Raw genomic sequence first — 12981 nt, forward strand, 5'->3', positions numbered from 1 at the left:
ACTAGCAGCCACCTGGCGGTAAGAGTTCAGTTTCCCTGCGGTGCCCCCAAAGCAGAAGCGAAGTATTACATAATAGGCTGTCTGTGTAGTGCTGAATAGAGATGGCCAGTTCGCAGTGTTCGCCGTGTTCGCCAGCGAACACATGTGGGCTGCCATCTTAATTGACAAGTCCGGCGAAGCACAGGTAAGTCCTTACCTGTTCGTGAGCCGGTCTGAAATGAAATGCGGTCTCCGGGAGCAGGCCGTTCCGAGAACGGCCCCCGGAGGCTGTTCTCGGAACTGCCTGCTCCCGGAGACTGCATTTCATTTCAGACCGGCTCGCGCACAGGTAAGGACTTACCTGTGCCTCGCCGGACTTGTCAATTAAGATGGCAGCCTACATGTGTTCGCTGGCGAACACTGCGAACTGGCCATCACTGGTGCTGAACAGGACATGTGCTTTGCATCTACTCTCCAATGTGGATACTGAACAGAGGGCCCCCCCCCCCCCCACTCCAGAAACTCAGAATTCCCTGATACCGCATAGGAACATGGGTTTTCTAAATTAGGCAACCCCTTTTAAATGAATATCCTCAGCCTCAAACAGATTTTCAAGGCTATAATTACAGGTAAAGTCTACGTTTACATCGGGACATGTTAGGTTGGGCCCCATAGACTCCAGTTTTAAGCATCATGTCTGCTTGGGAGCGTTGACTGTCTGGCTCCATCTCCACACAGTAGTCTGTAGGGGGGTTTTCTCTGCCCCCCTCGTATTGCTTTGGCATAACTTTCTCTACTCTCACGCATTCTATGTTTCTGGTCAGTTAATTATGCGCTAGATTCCCATAAAATGTCTGCTTTCTCAGGCTCTCTCAGCAAGTAGCCTCCCCGATTGTTTCAGACTATTTCTCTTGTAAACTCTAAACTCCTAGTTTACATTCTTTGTTCTTTTTTTGCCTTGTTTCTCTCTTTTTTTCCTTTCAGTGGAGGTTTCTCATGAAGTAGAAACCGTAATGCAGATTTTTCTGACTGTTTCCAAAAGAAAAGGACTTTTATTTTAGCACATTAAAAACACTTTTAAGGACCTTCGTTTTCAGTGTGTGTAACAAGATGCTCTTAAATAGGAGACCATCACCTCTCATCCTTTTGTGTATCAATGAGAAGATCTGTCACAAAATGCCATGATCAATATTATGAAATATCACAGTAGCCCTTTTTTTTCTTTTATGTCAATCTTCGGTGTCCCTAGGCTGAAGGGGCAACTTTGTTGTACAGTAAATCTTCATTTCCTTTTTTTATATATATCTTACATTGCCGAATAAAATAAAAACTTTGACCTGCCATTATTGGAATCTAAAAGTGGCAAAAGCCAGTAAAAAAATGTCAGTCCTTACAGAAGGAATTGGGACAAGCTATTACCCCATATTTCTAAAAAGACTTGCACCCACCCCTTCCCATTTTGCCAGACCTAGAAAGAGAAGATGACTTACCTGCCTTCTAGCGCTGGCTCCCCACTCATTCTCCTGCAGACCTGCGATGCCCCACTGTGCTCCAGCAATGTCAACATCCGGTTTGACATCACCACCGTCAGTCACTGGCCGCAGTGTTGTCCGGCTCTGCTTGCATCATGACAAATGATCACATAGTCGCAAGGAGATCTGGACACAGCCACAGATGTTGACATCCCTGGAGCCCAGTAGAGTACCACAGGGGCAGTGGGTAGTAGAAGCAGGTAAGTCCTCTTCCCTTTTGGAGGTCCGGTAGAATGGGGAAGGTTTGCCAATCATGAGCTCGTTTTCTTCCGCCACTACAGAATACACAGGGATAAAACATGCAGTTAGGATGTAGTTGGACATCCTTTCTTGATTGCCATCAAATGGATTATCCACAATTTAAAAAAATGTCTTAATGGGCCCCCCCCTTCACTTTAACAATTATGACGCTGAAAATATTCCCACCAGGCCAGCGCTGCGCTCGCTGCTGTAATTAGGCTGCGGCCACTTCCTCGCTCATGTACTGTACATTTGGCACATGACCCTCGCCCAGTTACAACCAGCAATCTATGTTGGTTGCGTCTGCGCAGTCAGGCAACACATACATCGCAGGTTGTAACCAGGGCGAGGATCACGTGTCAAATGTACAGTACGTGAGCGAGGAAGTGCCCGCAACAGAAATACTGTACCGTAGCACTGGCCTGGTACGAATATTTTCAACATGATCACTGAAAATATAAGGGGGGGGGGGGGGGCATTAAGAAAAAAAAAATGTGCCTAACCTTATATATATCTTCTCGCAGATTTTAGGTCATTGGTGGACTGTATCTGCTCCAGTAGGATTTGCTTACAGTTTGAAGTCGATGGGGCCTGCTATTTTTTATTTTTTTTTCTATTTTCAGAGAACAGCATTAATTTGGACAGTTTGGGTTTTCCTTGTGTGAGTTGCCTGACAGCCGACCATCTCTGGACTCCAAGTGTATACAGCTATCTCATGTCTATGGCCACCTCATAGTAGTCTGTAGATGTAACCAGAAGGGGATGTTGAGTTCTCATTAGGAAGGTGTCAAAGAATGTGCCAAGTTTGGCACTGGTAATTAGAGGCCTTGGGGCAAGTGGCAGAGGTTCGCAGCAGTTTTATTTTGATATTTTCAATAGGCTTTTAATGTCAGTGTTTTTGTACATTTTATGTGTTTACAGTAATGATTTTTTACCTTCCTATATAGTGAGTGGGACTCTTGGAGCAATTACCCTCTCATTCATTAGCTGTTCTTCCAGGTCTTCCATATCTTGAAGTTGTGTCGTTTACTGTTGGTTATATCTGACTTTTGAATATTTTTCTCCTCCCTGATTTTTTTCAATTTCCCACGTGATTATAATTTTTTTTTATCGTTCTGCAGGAAAACTAATAAGAAAGAAATAATTTTGTAGCCATTGTTTCAAAAACTTTTGTTTGTCCTCCTCGGTTATCCAGTATAATTTTACTTCTATAACTAAAAGCTTTGGCTTGAAGCAAAAATTTCAAAAGCTATTAAAATTCCTATGTAGTGACGAAGATTTTTAAAAGTGCAATGAAATTGTCACTTGATTTAATGTGTTAATTATTGTGTATCCTATATACCGCCTGTTATGCAAGCTCGTTTTTATTTGTCTTCAGGCCTTTTATGTAAAATAATACCTCTTTACATATGAATGTGTAAAAATGTACAAATCTATTCATCATATGTTTTAGCAATGGAAGTGATAAGTGCATAAACATTAAAACCAGATTTTAATTGAGCTGAGCTAGTTAATTCATCAAGCCTTTTTCACAATCCATAAAAAAAAAGAAATTGCTTGTGTTGACGGCCGTCGGAGTAGGTGGCTTCCAATATGGCTGCATCTATTTTATGTTTCTAAACTGCAGCATCACCTTGGGGAAGATTATATTTAAAATTACATAAATGGTACATTTCACACTGCGTCTCTACTTCAACAGAATACAGGCCCTGTGTATGACAGCCTTTAGGGCTCATGCACACAAACGTATTTTTGTTCAGTTTTTTTTACAGGTCTGCATGCGGAACCATTCACTTCAATGGGTCCGCAAGAATAGCGGAAATGATTCCGTGTGCATTCCGTTTCCATATGTCAGCATGTCTGTTTTTGCGGACAAGGACAGGCAGTGTTTACAATGGATCCTAAAAAAAAAGGAAATGCAATAGGGATGTCACACGGATGTCATCGTGTTTTTTTTTTTTTTTTTTGAGGACAGCAAAATACATACGGTCGTGTGCATGAGCCCTTATTCTGTGAATGAACTCCATCGAGGGTTCTTATATGATGGCGGCTCAGTGACTATTGTAGTCAAAGAATAAAGGCTGCTGTAAATCTGTTTTCCCCACAGCTGCCTTGCTATATTATCTGAATCACTCCAGCTTTTAAAGTGGAATAGATAGCAGTAAGAACCGTGGGGCAGATTTACTAATCCTAAAATTTGGAAACTGTGGGGGAGATTTATCATCAGTTTGACGCTGGTCTTTGAAATCTTCTGTGCTGCCAGAGGATGCGCCTAATTTATGACTAGGCTTCGGCGCCTCGTCATATATTAGTTGCATCCTTGAGCAGTCCGTGCACCAAAAAGAAATCTGTGACAGCTCAGGATTGCCACAGAGTTTTGCCTTCATTTGTGCCAGGAAACTGACACAAATGAAGATAAATGTCGGGTTCACTGGCTCCACCCCTCCCTGCCCACTTTTTGGGAAAATGGCAAGGGTGGCATAAAAACGCTACTTGCAACAAAATTTTATTACAAGTGGTGTGTTTTTTTTTTTAATTTGCAAACACATTGTCTGCAACTTTTTTTTTTTTTTTTTACGCCAGGAAAGTGGCCCAGGGAGATGAGAAATCTCGCCCTGTAAGGCTAGTTTCACACTAGCGGCAGGGGTGTCTGCCAGGCTGTTCCGGCGGGTGCCCCTGGACTGCCGCTCTGTCCCCATTGACTATAATGATGGCGGGGGCGCAGTTCCGGCAGCAGCACGACTGCATGTCGTACTTTTAGTCCGGCTGCCTCTCCCCTGCCGCTAATGTGAAAGTACCTTAGAGTCTAGTTAGTCTAAAGATATATCAAAGATTTATCATAGTGACGGCTGCTAGATGATACATTTGGTGTATTCTAACTTTATACCACCTACTAGGCCACATGCACACAGTACGTATTACTTGCGGATTTTCGAGCCGGAAAATCCGCAGCCTAATGCAATATCTTTTCAAAATATCGTCTACACGGTGCAGAAATTGATCTGTGGTGCCCAATTTGAAATCTGTAGCATGTCAAGTGTCCTGTGGATTTTCAGTGAAATCTGGGGCAAATCACTGTCAAAATCTGAACATGTAAATTAAGTTGGCTTACTGTGTGCGAAAATATTGGTACAATTTTTGCACACCTTGGGGGAGATTTATCAAAACTTGTGCAAATGAAAAGAATCAATCTGAAATTTGGTTGCTATAGGCAACTGAGCTAGTTTTCCTTTGCACTAGTTTTGATGACCTTTTTTCCCCCCATTGTCTTATCGTAAGCCCATTGTTGGAGTAGCGGAAAAAGTGTCTAAAACGTGAAGGTGGTGCAAATTATGTAGACCAGTTTTTTGCTGCAAATTGCTTGGGCATTTTGAAATCTCTCTCCTGTAATATTGAATTCTGCATAATGCAAGTATGATTCCCTAATATAATGGTAAGATTGATTCCAGACACCTCCAATCCTGTCATCTGATGTGTTCTCCTTCAGTATTTTTGTATGTTAGTTTACGTTTGTAAACAAATGTTTTATTTTTTAAGCCATGTGGAATTTTTTTCTTAAAAAAAATATAAAATCACCAAATCCATTTTGTTGTGCTTATCTCGTTTATGGCAAGGCATTGCTTTACACAAGCCAAGAAAACACAACCTAAAATGAACAAACAGTACAAGATATTGTGGGTCTCCTAGTGAATCATTTCCCCTCATATGATTAATACATTTGCACAGTCTTGTCATGCTCTCTATGTCCTTGTACCTGATGGTTCCCATAGCAGGGCAGCAGGTACTAATAACCCTCCCCCTCTTTACCGATAGGGCAAGTTTCTTTTTAGAAGGTCAGTAGTTTTTAGATTAGTCAGGTTGACATTTCATGCTGGTAGGTCATGAACTGTTGATAATAGCATTAAATAGTGATTCAGTTGCAGCAGGAAGCACAACTCATTAGGTCGCCACTATTAAATCATCACTGCTAACACTTCCCAACTACTCCTGCCAGAGACTAAAACCGGCACAGGCAATATTTATGGGTATCATTTATGTAAGAGATTATGCCTATCGTGAATTTGCTCCTCAATAAAAAAGAAAATTACAAAAATGTAGTGTGTTGTGAAAATTAACACGTGGAGTTTATGTATGTATGTGTGTATATGTATATATGTGTAATAAATATATATATGTGTGTATATATATATATATATATACAGTGGGGGAAATAATTATTTGACCCCTCACTGATTTTGTAAGTTTGTCCAATGACAAAGAAATGAAAAGTCTCAGAACAGTATCATTTCAATGGTAGGTTTATTGTAACAGTGGCAGATAGCACATCAAAAGGAAAATCGAAAAAATAACTTTAAATAAAAGATAGCAACTGATTTGCATTTCATTGAGTGAAATAAGTATTTGAACCCCTACCAACCATTAAGAGTTCTGGCTCCCACAGAGTGGTTAGACACTTCTACTCAATTAGTCACCCTCATTAAGGACACCTGTCTTAACTAGTCACCTGTATAAAAGACACCTGTCCACAGAATCAATCAATCAAGCAGACTCCAAACTCTCCAACATGGGAAAGACCAAAGAGCTGTCCAAGGATGTCAGAGACAAAATTGTAGACCTGCACAAGGCTGGAATGGGCTACAAAACCATTAGCAAGAAGCTGGGAGAGAAGGTGACAACTGTTGGTGCGATTGTTCGAAAATGGAAGGAGCACAAAATGACCATCAATCGGCCTCGCTCTGGGGCTCCACGCAAGATCTCACCTCGTGGGGTGTCAATGGTTCTGAGAAAGGTGAAAAAGCATCCTAGAACTACACGGGAGGAGTTAGTTAATGACCTCAAATTAGCAGGGACCACAGTCACCAAGAAAACCATTGGAAACACATTACACCGCAATGGATTAAAATCCTGCAGGGCTCGCAAGGTCCCCCTGCTCAGGAAGGCACATGTGCAGGCCCGTCTGAAGTTTGCCAATGAACACCTGAATGATTCAGAGAGTGACTGGGAGAAGGTGCTGTGGTCTGATGAGACCAAAATAGAGCTCTTTGGCATTAACTCAACTCGCTGTGTTTGGAGGAAGAAAAATGCTGCCTATGACCCCCAAAACACCGTCCCCACCGTCAAGCATGGGGGTGGAAACATTTTGCTTTGGGGGTGTTTTTCTGCTAAGGGCACAGGACAACTTATTCGCATAAACGGGAAAATGGACGGAGCCATGTATCGTGAAATCCTGAGCGACAACCTCCTTCCCTCTGCCAGGAAACTGAAAATGGGTCGTGGATGGGTGTTCCAGCACGACAATGACCCAAAACATACAGCAAAGGCAACAAAGGAGTGGCTCAAGAAGAAGCACATTAAGGTCATGGAGTGGCCTAGTCAGTCTCCGGACCTTAATCCAATGGAAAACCTATGGAGGGAGCTCAAGCTCAGAGTTGCACAGAGACAGCCTCGAAACCTTAGGGATTTAGAGATGATCTGCAAAGAGGAGTGGACCAACATTCCTCCTAAAATGTGCGCAAACTTGGTCATCAATTACAAGAAACGTTTGACCTCTGTGCTTGCAAACAAGGGTTTTTCCACCAAGTATTAAGTCTTTTTTTGTTAGAGGGTTCAAATACTTATTTCACTCAATGAAATGCAAATCAGTTGCTATCTTTTATTTAAAGTTATTTTTTCGATTTTCCTTTTGATGTGCTATCTGCCACTGTTACAATAAACCTACCATTGAAATGATACTGTTCTGAGACTTTTCATTTCTTTGTCATTGGACAAACTTACAAAATCAGTGAGGGGTCAAATAATTATTTCCCCCACTGTATATATATATATATATATATATATTGTATGTGTATATATATATATATAATTTGTTTAATATGCATATGTTTAATATACATATAGTAAAAATATTAAATACATCCACACTAATACATTAATTGAAATATTCTGTTTGTATTATATAATTATACTGATTAGTGTTAAGTAAAACAGAAGAAATAATGATTTTATTTTTAGGTTCTAGTGACACGACTTCAAGGTCAAAGGAATGAAAAATTTAAAAATGTTTACGGTTTACTAAATATTTAAAAATATATTCCTAAACGAAAGTTGGGTGACACAGAGGGTGTTTTTTTTTTTAAATTTGAATATAATAAGTTAACCATCTTTTAAATTCTTAAATCGCACCTCTATCTGTTTAAATGTAGATTTACGATCTCTGCACTTCTTCCAGAATGCACTTTTTGTCTTGGTGAATATATAGAAAAGTTGAATATGCAGAAATTGCTTTGAAGGGCTTCACGTGATCACTACCAATAATATCAATGAGAAAGCATGCATTTTCTGAAACAAACCCTGTCCACAGTACATTGTAGCAGTACATACAAATGTTTTCTTATTGTATGCGCTTTTTCAGTTATTTTGCTTATTTTATTATAATATAGTTTTGAGAGACTTCATACATTCTGCTGAATTTTATATAATAAAGAACATTCTATATTTTATAAAACCCTGTAGGAACGTAAAACGTTGCCTGTCTTGTCTAGCAGTGTTCCAAGTTGAACACAACTTATTAGGAGCCTGAGATATGAACAGGCAGCATATGCTTTCTTTAATTGTTACATATCCTGCTGTTCCTTTTAACAAGAGCCAAGATCTGGTGAAGGCCTGGGGGAGGACCACTAGAGGGCACTCTTTGGTAATCAACTTTTAATGAACTAGAACTGTCACAAAGACTAATAAATTACAGTGTGCTTTTCGGTAATTATGAATTCCCAAATAATCACTCAATGACAAGCTTGCAGAGGCAGCAGTATTCTGGAGGTTGCATGCACAGTTATGCTAATGTACCACTGCATTTGTTGGGACGGAGGCCCTTCATCATTATAGCCATTTATTATCGAAAACTGTATTCATCTAATCATAATTACTGATGATGAGGAATAATTAACTTCCTTACCCTCAGTCCTTTTTCTATATACAGTAGAAAAGTATGTAAGTTATGTCTTCATATCTCTCTCCACACATAAAATAAAAAAGTACAGTCCGATTGCAAAATAAATGACTTTACAACCTGAAGGATGTATCGCTCATAATTGGTTTGGTGTAATCAGAATTTCTGTTCATCCACATCTGCATTTAGTTAAGTGTGGTTTTAACATAGGAAGGATGGGTGACCTTGCAGGCATTGCAGTACCCACGAGAGCAATGTAATTGTGCAATCGGCTTTGTACCAGTCTGTAGTGCTCATTCTTTCTTGCTGTAATCTGAAATGCAGATGATCTCCATTCACTTGGACTCTGGGGATCCTTCATCCTCCAAACGTCTTGGTAGTTTCTACCCTAAAGTTATTTATCTGATAGGCAATGCTATAATGGTCGTTCCATAGTGATTAGGTTGCAGATTGCAGTGGCTGGAGTAGCAAACCTGCCTTTATGGCGTGCCCACAAGATGGTCGGTATTAATGGAGTTGTATTTCCATTAATACTGGCTGACTTGGCATTATGTAAATATTGAATTAGCGCTAAAGAACAAAACTAAATAACCAGCCGCTTCTGTTATAGTCTAACTGCCTTTGGGAGGGGGCAATAATGGGTACCTACTATTTAGATATTTTAGACACCACTAAAATGCATACTCGTCCCTGATTATCCTGTCTGCACTTCCAAAACTAACTATATTTATTGTGGTTATAGTGGTGCCCACAATTGAAAATCTGTAATAGGGTCCCCAACAAACCATCTACCATTTTACAATGCTTTTATACGACTGGATCATTTATTTTCTACTTCAAAATACTTTTGTGTTTTTAGAGGGGCATTTGGATCCACTGACACCAGGGCCCCAGGAGTGACTGCTACATCTGAACCCCTGTAGTCTGTACCCAGAAGTAGCTCCACAATAATGCCCCTGAATTATTCTAAATAATAGCGCTCAAAACAGACTGTGCTCACAAAATATACCTACACTTTGGTGCCAATTTGCAACTGTTACTTACTGTTGTGCCCATCAAGATGTGCAAGTCAACACGAACACAGAAATGCCTATGCTATTGTGCCGATTGCAGAACACGAGCCTTAAAGGGGTTGTCCAGCTTTCTGGACATTTTTAGCTTTTGTTATTAGTGTGCGCTACTTGTTAAAAAAGAAATAAATCATGCTCACCTGCTTCTTGCCATTCCAGCTCCCTGGCTCCATTCAGCTTCTTTCTGTCCCCGTTCTATAAACTTCTGGATAGACAGGGTTACATGCGCCACTGCAACCAACGGCTAGCCTCAGGGGTGACTTGTCTCCCAAGCAGCAGTGATATGCCGCTTGGAGACACATAACTGCTGAGGTCAGTCAATGGTTACATGTGACCCTGTCCATCTAGAAGTTTAAAGGACGAGGACTGGAAGGACTTGAGCTGTGATGGGAGCTATGGAACCATAATGGAACAGTGGGGAGCAGGTGAATATTATTTTCTAAACTGGTAGAGCAGACTGGTATCTAGAGATGAGCGAGCTGACTCGCATGAGCCTTTGCGCTTGCGCCGCTACTCAAGAGTAGCGGCACAGGCTTGAGAAAGACAGTGCTGGGTGCCCAGTAAATCAAGCTGGAGGGGGAAGCCTTTTGAGCAACGAGGACAGGCCTTCACTGCTCAAGAACTCTGTTTGATGAATGAATTTATTGTCGTCTATACTACCACAATTAAGGGTTTCTAATGCTTAGACGTGCCCACAGAGTATTATGACCACAAGCGTCAGATTAAACTTGCCCATGTTATATCACGTTTCCACGTCCTAATCAAATGAATAAAATCAATCTTCTCCCTCTAATCCTTATATGTATGGGTTAGGTTCTTTGTGGATTTAATAAGAATTTCCCCATGACTGTAGATATAGTCATAAACGTGCTAGAATATTGTAATCTGTGAGAAAATGCTCTAGTAATGTGCCTGCAAAGAGAGACTTCCAGAAGGCACAGATGTACGGTGTTGTAGACAGCAGTGTCTTAGACATGCCTTTTCTTTTTGTAGCCGATCAGTTGTATTCACTTGTCTGTCAGAAGACTTTGTATGGGGGTGACATGCTGAAGAGTCGTGTCTTCTGTGAAGTACTGGTTGATATATTGGTCCTTACAATGCAGCGAGGGGATCTTGTGACAGGTCTTTAGGGATATTAATTCTTGGTAGTACGTAGGACAAAGGCCCTTGAAATGGTAGAGTGACCTGAAGCCGTCTCTTTATTAAACTCTCTCTAGCCCTTATGATGAAGGGTCAGTATGGACTGTTTATCTTTCTGAATGTTTGACTGCTGATGGTCAATGGCCAGATATTAAGGAAGTCTGATTTACATACATGTGGTTAAGTTATACATCACATGAAAGCTTGTAGCTTTTATAACTCTACATACACCAATGAGCAGATGTGGTATTTTGTAATTTATGGACCATTTTACTTAAAAGGATACTTCCGTCAGAAAGAGTTGTTGTTTTAACTCAATATCCTTAGAAACCATTGTGTCATTTATCAAACTGGTGTAAAGTAGAACTGGCTCACTTTTCTATAGCAACCAATCAGATCCTACCTTTCATTTTTGACAGCTCCTTTGGAAAATGATAGGTGGAATCTGAATGGTTGTTATGGGCAACTGAGGCAGTTTTACTTTACACCAGTTTGATAAATGACCCAACTTTTTTTTTTTTTTTTTTTTACAAACCATCTCAGCAGTACTATGCCAAATGAAATAAAATATATTGTCCTTCTGTAGCTGTCGGCACAGATAGGGATAGGGATCCCATTGTTTATTTTACTGCTGCTTTGAGAGGAAGATATCGTAAGGTAATCCTCGTGATAATAGTAGGTGTAGAATTGGGACAACAGTATGATAGTTCTTTTGTTCTCTTGGTAGGACTAGATTAAGATGGCCACAGTAGAGCATTGTACTTATCAGTGTAATGGTCCGAGTGAATGGATCTGACTAAGAAAGTCAAGTGAGGTTGTTTGCCATACTAAAAGTCCAAACAAAAAAGGAAGTTAGAGCCAGGACAGGAAGTGGAATCCATAGAGAAAACCGTCCATCCGATTTCAGTTTAAAAGTAAAATATACTCATTTGATATGATTTTTATTATATGGAAATGCCACCTTAAAGAACTTTTCAGGGTATTCTCAGGTTCCTAAATTGATCAATGGATAGGGTCTGCATTCTCATGACAAGTTAAGAGTTTGGTTTTACCCACGTCGCTTACTTATCTCCCGAAGCACTGCTTCTTTTTGGAGAATATTAGAAAGTTCCTCTAGATGTTTAAAAACTGTATCTGGGAATCACATAATTAGCAGTTCTACAGAAATACTTTTTCCAAATTGGGACAAAAATTTATAAAAATGGCTTAGTAATAAAATATGTACCATCTAGGTGTGTCCCAAAAGAAGCAAGCAAAGCTAAGTGCACATAGCTTTTGAGCCTTGCATTTGAGGTATACGATCATTATGTCTTACGGAGACCTGTGGCATTTTTAAATAATGTATAGTGTACGGAATATGTTTTTTTGAAGTGTTTAGGAAAGTGCATACTGCTTCCCTATACGTTTGAAAATATAGTATGCCAACATATACTAACCTGATTCACACTCTTTTGGACTCCGTGTGAATGTGGGCCTGTGGAGAGTAGTGAGAGTCATACCCACAGAAGGTGAAACATCAGAGGTTTTCCAACAGTGGAGGATTCTGTTAAAGAGTTCTGAAGGAGGATGTTCGGTTCTTATTGCTAAAGTTTCTAGTGGGTAAAGTCCATATAATACATAGATGATCTTAGTCCTTCAGAGGAAGAGCTCCATAGTAATGTTTGAATTAATTAAATTTTTTAAAAAAATGCAGTGTTGGAGTGGAAAAAAAGTTTATCACCTCCTGGCACTCATTGCGAAATCCTAACTTTACATAGGCCACTACATGGATTTTTATCATCAAAATACACATAATATGAATCCTAATGTTACCTTTTGAATGCTTAAGAACCATTTTTTGTCACTATGCACTCAATGTATACATGGTTTCCATTATCTTTATCAGATGGAGTAACCAACAATGTGGCTTAGACTTCATGCTCATGGCCATACGAGTATTTGAGCCCATACTGTGTCTCTGATTAGGCTTGAGCTACACTACTAATTATATACACATGTCCTAGGACTAGAAATATGCCTTTTTGTCACCTGTGTCATAAGATTGTACTTCACTTTTATTAATCTACAAATT

The 12981-nt window shown here is 40.0% G+C and overlaps 1 protein-coding gene across 1 annotated transcript in view; it reads left to right on the forward strand.

Annotated features, from left to right (window-relative positions):
- The window catches only part of HIBADH (3-hydroxyisobutyrate dehydrogenase), a 157760-nt gene that overhangs the window by 80174 nt on the left and 64605 nt on the right, over positions 1–12981 (forward strand). The window lies entirely within an intron of this gene.

Source organism: Bufo bufo, chromosome 5, assembly GCF_905171765.1.
Source record: "Bufo bufo chromosome 5, aBufBuf1.1, whole genome shotgun sequence".
In the NCBI taxonomy this organism is placed as follows: domain Eukaryota; kingdom Metazoa; phylum Chordata; class Amphibia; order Anura; family Bufonidae; genus Bufo; species Bufo bufo.